The sequence below is a fragment of the Benincasa hispida genome, chromosome 9 (genome assembly GCF_009727055.1).
Source record: "Benincasa hispida cultivar B227 chromosome 9, ASM972705v1, whole genome shotgun sequence".
NCBI lineage: Eukaryota > Viridiplantae > Streptophyta > Magnoliopsida > Cucurbitales > Cucurbitaceae > Benincasa > Benincasa hispida.
The window spans coordinates 53,585,169-53,594,120 of NC_052357.1; the positions used below are offsets into that span (position 1 = coordinate 53,585,169).

Sequence of the window (8,952 nt, forward strand, 5' to 3'; positions counted from 1 at the left end):
TGTACCTCAATATCGCTATAGTAAACGGCAGACCCATTGATGAGGCTAATCAGGTTAGCTTTATCTTACAATCTATTCTGAAGAGTTTTATACCTTTTGAGACAAATGCGTCTTTAAATAAAATAGAATTTAACCTGACTACCCTTCTTAATGAGCTCCAGCGATTCCAAAACCTTACTTTAGGTAAGGGGAAGGAAGTGGAAGCAAATGTTGCTACCACTAAGAAAAAATTTATAAGAGGATCATCCTCTAAAAATAAAGCTGGACTCTCTAAAGCTCAAATGAAAAAGAAGGGAAAAGGGCAGACTCCCAAGATAAGAATGGGAAAGATGCATACAGATAAAGGAAAATGTTTCCACTGTAACCAAAACAGACATTGGAAGAGAAATTGCCCGAAGTACCTTGCAGAGAAGAAAGCTGAGAAAACGGCACAAGGTAAATATGATTTACTGGTCGTTGAAACATGTTTAGTGGAATATGATACTTCAACCTGGATACTAGATTCAGAAGCCACTAATCATATTTGTTTTTCGTTTCAAAAAACTAGTTCTTGGAAATAGCTTGAAGAAGGTGAGATAACCCTCAAAGTTGGAACAGGAGAGGTTGTCTCAGCTGAAGCAGTGGGAGATCTGAAATTATTTATTGAAGATAGATATCTAGTACTTAAAAATGTTTTGTATGGACCTCTTATGAAGAGGAATTTGATATCTATCGCTTGTATTATAGAACAATTATATACAATATCTTTTAATATAAAGCGTTCATTTTTTGTAAAGGTATTCAAATTTGTTCTGCTACACTTGAAGACAACTTATATAAGTTAAGACTAACTAGAGCAAATTTTGTTTTAAATACTGAAATGTTTAGAACATTAGAAACTCAAAATAAAAAACAAAAGGTTTCTTCCAACGCCTATCTATGACACCTAAGACTTGATCACATAAATCTTAATAGGATTGGGAGATTGGTCAAGAGTGGACTTGTAAGTCAGTTAGAAGATAACTCTTTACCTCCATCTGAATCCTGTCTTGAAGGAAAGATGACCAATAGATCTTTTACTGGAAAAGGTCTCAGAGCCAAAGTACCCTTAGAGCTCGTACATTCGGACCTTTGTGAACTAATGAATGTCAAGGCTCGAGGTGGGTATGAATATTTCATCAGTTTTATTGATGATTATTCAAGGTATGGTCATGTTTACCTGCTTCATCACAAGTCTGATTCTCTTGAAAAGTTCAAAGAATATAAGGCTGAAATTGAGAATGAATTAGGTAAAACAATAAACATACTTCGATTAGATCGAGGTGGAGAGTATATGGACATACAATTCCAAGACTATTTGATAGAAAATGGGATCCAGTCACAATTCTTTACACCTAGTACGCCTCAGCAGAACGGTGTATCAAAAAGAAGAAACCGAACCTAATTAGATATGGTTCACTCTATGATGAGCTATGCTCAATTGCCTAATTCCTTTTGGGGATATGCACTTGAATCTGCTGTCCATATTTTGAAAAACGTTCCCTTTAAAAGTGTTTCAGAAATACCTTATGAGCTATGGAAATGGCGTAAAAGTAGTTTATGTCACTTTAGAATTTGGGGTTGCCCAACACATGTGTTGGTACAAAATCCCAAGAAATTGGAACATCGTTCAAAATTATGCCTATTTGTATGTTATCCAAAGGAAACAAGGAGTGGTCTATTTTATCATCCTCAAGAAAACAAGGTATTTGTATCAACAAATGCCACATTTTTAGAGGAAGACCACATTAGAAATCATTAACCATGCAGTAAAATAGTGTTGAAAGAAATTCAAAAGACGCTACAAATATACCTAGTTCATCTACTAAAGTAGTAGATAAAGCTAGTATTTCTGGTCAGTCACATTTTTCTCAAAAGTTGAGAGTGCCTCGACGTAGTGGGAGAGTTGTTCATCAGCCTGACTACTATTTGGGTTTAGTTGAAACTCAAATCATCATACTTGATGAGGGCGTAGAGGATCCATTGACCTATAAACAGGCAATGAATGATGTGGACTGTGACCAGTGGATAAAAGCTATGGACCTCGAAACGAAGTCAATGTACTTTAATTTAGTCTAGACTCTTGTAGATAAACCAACTGATGTGAAACCAATTGGTTGCAAATGGATCTACAAGATAAAACGAGATCAAGTCGGTAAAGTGCAAACTTTTAAGGCTCGACTTGTGGTAAAGGGTTATACCCAAAGAGAGGGAGTGGACTATGAAGAAACTTTCTCTCCCGTTGCCATGTTAAAGTCGATAAGAATACTCTTATCCATTGCAACTTTTTATGACTATGAAATTTGATAAATGGATGTCAAGACAACCTTTTTAAATGGCAATCTTGAAGAGAGTATCTATATGGTTCAACCAGAGGGGTTTATAGTTCCAGGTCAAGAACAAAAGGTTTGTAAGCTTGAGAAATCGATTTATGGATTAAAACAAGCTTCTAGATCCTGGAATATAAGGTTTGATACTGTAATCAAATCTTATGGCTTTAAACAGAATGTTGATGAGCCTTGTGTTTACAAAAAGATCATTAATTCTGTTGTAGTGTTCTTGGTTTTATATGTCGATGATATTCTGCTCATTGGGAATGATGTAGGATATCTTACTGACGTCAAGCAATGGCTAGATACACAATTCCAAATGAAAGATTTCGGAAATGCACAGTATATTCTTGGGATCCAAATTGTTCGGAATCACAAGAATAAGACACTAGTCATGTCTCAAGCATTTTATATAGACAAAATTTTGTCTAAATATAAGATGTAGAATTCTGAAAAAGGGTCTGTTGCCTTTCAGACATGGAATTCATCTGTCAAAAGAACAATGTCCTAAGACACCTTAAGAAGTTGAGGATATGAGAAATATTCCCTATGCCTCCGCAGTTGGAAGCCTGATGTATGCAATGTTATGTACTAGACCTGACATATGCTACTCAGTAGAGATCGTCAGTAGATACCAGTTTAATCCTGGATGTGATCATTGGACTGCCGTTAAGAACATCTTAAAGTATCTAAGGAGAACTAGGGACTACATGCTCGTGTATAATGCTAAGGATCTGATCCTTATTGGATACACTGACTTTGATTTCCAAACTGATAAAGATGCTAGGAAGTCTACATTTGGATCAGTGTTCACTCTTAACGGAGGAGCAGTAGTGTCAAGAAGCATAAAACAAACCTGTATAGCTGATAACGGGCAAATGCACGTTATCATTGTGCGAAGTTCTTAAACGATGTTGGATTGCGTTGATGAAATATGTTAAATTGCGTCCATTGAGCATAAATTCTATAATATTGCGGTTGCATGCGTTCAGCGCATTAGAACTATTGATTTTTGTATTTTTGTGCAGAATATGTGTTAACGCAATGCAAGATTGTGATCATAAGAAATCATTGGTCGAGCGCAACATCACCGCAAGGCTTTGCGTTGATCGTGCTCGTAAACATTCACCCGAGAAGGATCGCCGCAACTTGGTTAGCACAACATGGTGGGCGCATCTGGGTGAAAGGCCAATTAAGAGTGATGGGACAGAAAGCTGATGACAGTCGAATCAAAATTAAGTTGACAGCCGATAACGGTCCAAGTACAGTTCAAAGCTTGTCGGTGAATAATTATTCGACGCGTCAATCAGGAATTAAAGCTGTCCCATCTATACAAACCGGAGGTGGTAGTTGGGAGGCTGGAGGGTGGAGCGCAGTCGGGCGGTGGGGCGGGAGAGAAGAAGCCGCCTTTTCACCATAGTATGCTCTAATAAATACCAAGTGGCATTCTTTCAAGAAGGGGTTCACGACTTTTACAATCTTTTGTTTCACGAGTTCACGCCTCTGTCCATAGTTTTCTTTCATTTTAAGGCGGAACACGAAGGAGAAAGTTATGCTGGTAGATCGTGCGTAAAGGCCTTGGGAGAGCGCGCGGAGACTCCAAAGACAGAGAGAGGGCCGACACCTGCGGAAGCGGGAACATAACTTAAGATCAGAATAGAGACTTAGTGTAAAAGTCTCGGTCAAGCAAAGGAATTCTTACCAGGTCCTCTCTACCTTTAACCTCCCATTGATATTTTGTACTCACTCCATTTATAGAGAGATGGAATTTCTTTCTCTATAATCTGTCAACTCTCTGTAATTTGGCACAGCATGAGTAGGCTAAATTAGTTGAATGGTTGAGAAAGCATTTAGCTAGTACCTACTAGGGAATCTTCATTCTTTGCCGATTATCTTGTTTAATGTATGCTCATTCGTCCATAGAGATTATTCGGGCAAGGTAAGTCTGAGGATACGATCTATGACTTGGGAAGGTCAGGTTAGAAATCTAAGGTTTGGAAGAACAGATTAGAACGTATAAACAAGAGATAGTGCTTAGGAATAGCAACTATTTGTTTATCAATGCATCGCAATGCATCCTAGAGATAGGATATGATTGTATGCGGTCACCTGCTTTCAATGCATCTTACATCACCGCATAGGACAAGAGTAGAGACTTAGGGATGAGCTCTATGAACATTTTGCATTCAACACATGCGTCCTAGATTTAGGAGCATCGCATTTACATTGGAAAATGACTTGCTATGCATGGTAGTAACATGATCGTATAGTCTGACGCATTCCCGAGTAACGCTAGCTAAAGATCTTCTCAACCCGTTCATCGCATACTCATTGTATCTATCAACGCAACTTTCATTTCTCAAATCCGCCGCATTTGTTATTTTTCTTTAATCAATGCAATCAACAAACCAAACACTTTATTTATTTACTCGATTATCGGAAAGTTTTCATCAAAACTACCAACGCAATCTATTTTCACAAGTCCCTGTGTTCGACTCTGGACTTACCAGGAAATTCAGAGGAATTTACACTTGAATTCTACTGGGAAAACTTGAGTGCACGACGCAAATCCATCAACACATATCATCCATATTTCCACTACATAAAATACCGCATCAAGTTTTTGGCGCCATTGCCGGGGACTTCGGCAAGATAGTTTGCTAAAGGTAATTTTTTTGTGATTTCTTTGCAAAACTATCAATCTCTGGCGAATTATGACCTGGAGATTGATAGGACATTCAGAAGAAGATTAAGAGACCGCCAACAACAACAAGAAGGAACACCAAGAATGGCGGAGCAACCGGACGCAAGGGTCGCTAACGTGAATAATATAATGGCCAACCCCATCCTTTTGGCGAATGACGCAATAGACCCATTCAGAACTATGCGTCACCTAACCTCAAAGATTTCTCTCCAGGAATCATGAGGCTAGCACTAGATGGATCGAGGTTTGAAATGAAGTCGGTAATGTTGCAGATGATCCAGGCTGCTGGGCAGTTTGGAAAAAGGCGTGGCAAAGACCCGCACGTCCACCTCTGGAGCTTCATAGAAATCTGCAACACTTTTGTGTTCCCGAATATCTCAACCAAGGAAGTTCGACTAACTCTGTTTCCCTTTTCTTTGTGTAATTAGGCGAGGAATTAGGCATATTCTCTCAAACTGGGAGAGATAACTTCGTGGGAACAGGTGGTGGAAAAATTTATGAAGAAGTATTTCCCACCAACTGAGAACACTAGGAAAAGGAAATTAATAACAAATTTTGAACAAGAAGATGATGAATCGCTCAGTGATGCTTGGGCGAGGTTTAAGCAGCTGGTAAGAGACTGTCCCCACAATGGCTTAACAGATTGCCTATAAATGGAAATTTTCTAACAAGGATTGAACCCTACTTCGTAGACCACTGCCAATGCGGCAGCCGCTGGTGGTCTGCTCGACAAAACATATAAGGAGGCTAAGAGTATACTTGATCACATTTCCAAAAATCACGAGGATTGGAGGGAAAGCGATCATAGATTAAGAATAAAAGAAAATGACGCAAACAATGGGGCCATCGCATCCCTGAAAAATCAAATGACTACGATGATGAGTTTAATACAAGGCATCGCAATTAATAATACGGGAGCGAAGAAGGGGCAGATCAGCGCAATCATTCAAACGACCACAAGTTGTGTCATTTGCAGTGATGCTCACCCGATGGAGGAATGCCCAACAAACCTGCAGTCGGTATACTTTATGAGAGATAATCCCTACTCCAATACATATAACCCCGGGTGGCGAAATCACCCAAATTTTGCCTGGAAAAGTCAACAACAAAGCTTTCAACCTGTGGCACAAAAAGGAGGGCTATCCAGATTTTCCCCGCAAAATAACGGTCCAGCGCAAAGCCAAGCTAGCAGCTCACAACCACCGCAATCTTCGTCCTTAGAGAGCTTGCTGAAGCAGTATGTTGAGAAAAACAAATTTGTGCTTCAGAACCAAGCTACATGCATTAGAAATCTCGAAATTCAAATGGGACAAATTGCGGGCGAGCTGAAAAATAGACCGCAAGGAGCATTGCCGCACTCAACTGAGCTCTCTCGCAATGCTGGTGGTAGCAGGAAGGAACAATGCTTAGCAGTCTCCTTGCTAAGTGACGACGTGACTGCGGAAGTAGGGGAGAAGTGCATTGCGACCAACTTGATTGCAGTGATAATTGAAGACCCACGGACCTTTAGTTTGGAGAAGCTCGAGAAAATAGACCCTGAAGTTGTGTCCACCCTTAAGCCTCTGGATCTTGAGACAGAAGAAGTCCAACCACCAGTAACTCCGCAAAGATTGAAAGAGGAACAAATTGAGGAAGAAAATATCGCAATAGTGGCTGTAGTGCAAAATGCTATGATCCCACCTAAAGTGGTCGACCCAGGAATCTTCACGATCCCATGCTCTATCGGAGGGACCTTCAGTGGCCAAGGACTATGCGACCTTGGGGCAAGTATAAACATAATTTCGTTATCAATCTTCAAACAATTGAATATCAGCACACTTACGCCCACAAGGGAAACTCTACTACTTGCAGACAAATCTCGAATACATCCTAAAGAAGAGTTGAAAAATGCCATAATTTTAATCGATAAATTCATCCTGCCAGCAGACTTCCTAATTTTGGATTATAAAGCAAACGAGGATGCGCCCATCATATTGGGACGACTATTTATTTCAACCGGCCACGCTCAAATTGATGTGTGCAAGGGGAAAATTGTAATGAGCATTCATAGGGAAAAACTCCAGATTAAGGCAGTAAAGATCCTAGAGGACAAAGAAAAGAGAGAAAAATCACCATGGACGTGAACAAACCAGCTGGAAATAAAGGGTCCCTGCGTTATCAAATGATCGCAACATATCAGGGACACAAGTTTTGGGAAACATTGATTCTTCAACTCTTCTCCATTATTCGGAATTTTTACTATATCTTTTCAATCCTGATCTATCCTTACTTTATTATCACTATCTTAAAAAAAAAAAAAAAAAACCTGTGATAACGAATTTTATTTTTTTTAAAATAATTTGACCCTCTCTTTGTCTGTTTACAAAGATTAAGGCACAGGATTGCGGAGATGTTTCAAGAAGAGAGATCACCGCCAAGATGGATGCATCAATACAATGCGGGCGACAGCGCAAAATTTGGGGGTGTACTCTTCCTTATCTTTATTTCAAATTTTGTTCTATCACATCGCATGTTAGTTTTACAAGTTTTATCACTGCATCCTCTTTAATCACCGCAATCATTTGACATAGATAAATTTAGTAGTTTACCGCATTCTGTTTCTTTTCCAAGTATGATTTCAATGATGAAAAATATGCTTCTATTTCTTCGTATATATTAGAGTCAACTTATTCTTAAGATAGTCACCTGATGAAATATTTCTAGAAGTTAGGGGTTTGCTAGCTTTCTTTCAAACTCTCTTTACAATGCATTCTATGACCATCGCATGACTTATTGTAATCTTTTGGCAATGAGGACATTGTCGCATTTTAAATTTGGGAGTGAGGTATTTATTTTCGACCTTGCTATTTGTTATTTTATTTCTCTAAAAAACAAATTGAGAATAACAACTCCACTTTCAACGCAATGAGAAACCCATGTTGATAAGAGTTAAGTTATGAAAGACACTTATCCGTAGTTGGATTTCCGCATGACACACGTGGGGGCAAGCCAAAACGAAAGTAAGTCACCAAGATCAACGCATAAATCAATGACCGCAACGCCACTGCCAAATCGGTATGAGTTTAGTTTGAGAAAGAGTGCATTGCTCGTAGTTGGATGTATGCATGACACATGTGAGGGCAAGCCAAAACGAAGGCAAGGCACTTGGATCAGCGCAAGGTCAGAAAAAAATAGCAAGGAAGAAAATTTTTGTGCAAGGATAAAATCATTTGTCACCCCGGTAGAAAATTTTCTTTTTGAAATAAATCATTCGATGTTCCGAAATTTAGTAAAGTCCTTTTGAAAGTTAAGCTTGTAATCCCTAGGTCTTAGAAATATTTTAAGAAGAGACTTGAATAAGACTTAAGGAAATTCTGGCATATAGGATTTGAACGAAGTATTCTTGAGAAATCTAGGAAAAGAACTTTGCGGTTGACTTGCTAAAGGAATCTTTAGCTTATGCTTGAGGACAAGCATTGTTTAAATTTGGGGTATGATAACGGGCAGAAATGCACATTATCATAGTGCCATGTTCTTAAACAATGTTAGATTGTGTTGATGAAATATGTTAAATTATGTCAATTAAGCATAAATTCTATAATATTACGGTCGCTTGCGTTCAACGCATTAGAACTATTGATTTTTGTATTTTTGTGCAAAATATGTGTTAACGCAATGCAAGATTGTGATCATAAAAAATCATTGGTCGAATGCAACTTCACCGCAAGGCTTTGCATTGATCGTGCTCACAAACATTCACTCGAGAAGGATCGCTGCAACTTGGTTAGCGCAACATGGTGGGTGCATCTGGGTGAAAGGCCAATTAAGAGCGATGGGACAGAAAGTTGATGACAGTCGAATCCAAATTAAGTTGACAGCCGATAACGGTCACAAAGTACATTCAGCTTTATCGGTGATAAT

At 38.9% G+C, this 8,952-nt stretch overlaps 1 non-coding gene across 1 annotated transcript; it reads right to left on the minus strand.

Moving 5' to 3' along the window:
• Nucleotides 1-5,582: 5,582 nt before the first annotated feature.
• Nucleotides 5,583-5,689, minus strand: LOC120087375. The gene has a single exon (XR_005484513.1). It is a non-coding gene; the product is annotated as a small nucleolar RNA R71 (small nucleolar RNA).
• Between the last annotated feature and the right edge of the window lie 3,263 nt (nucleotides 5,690-8,952).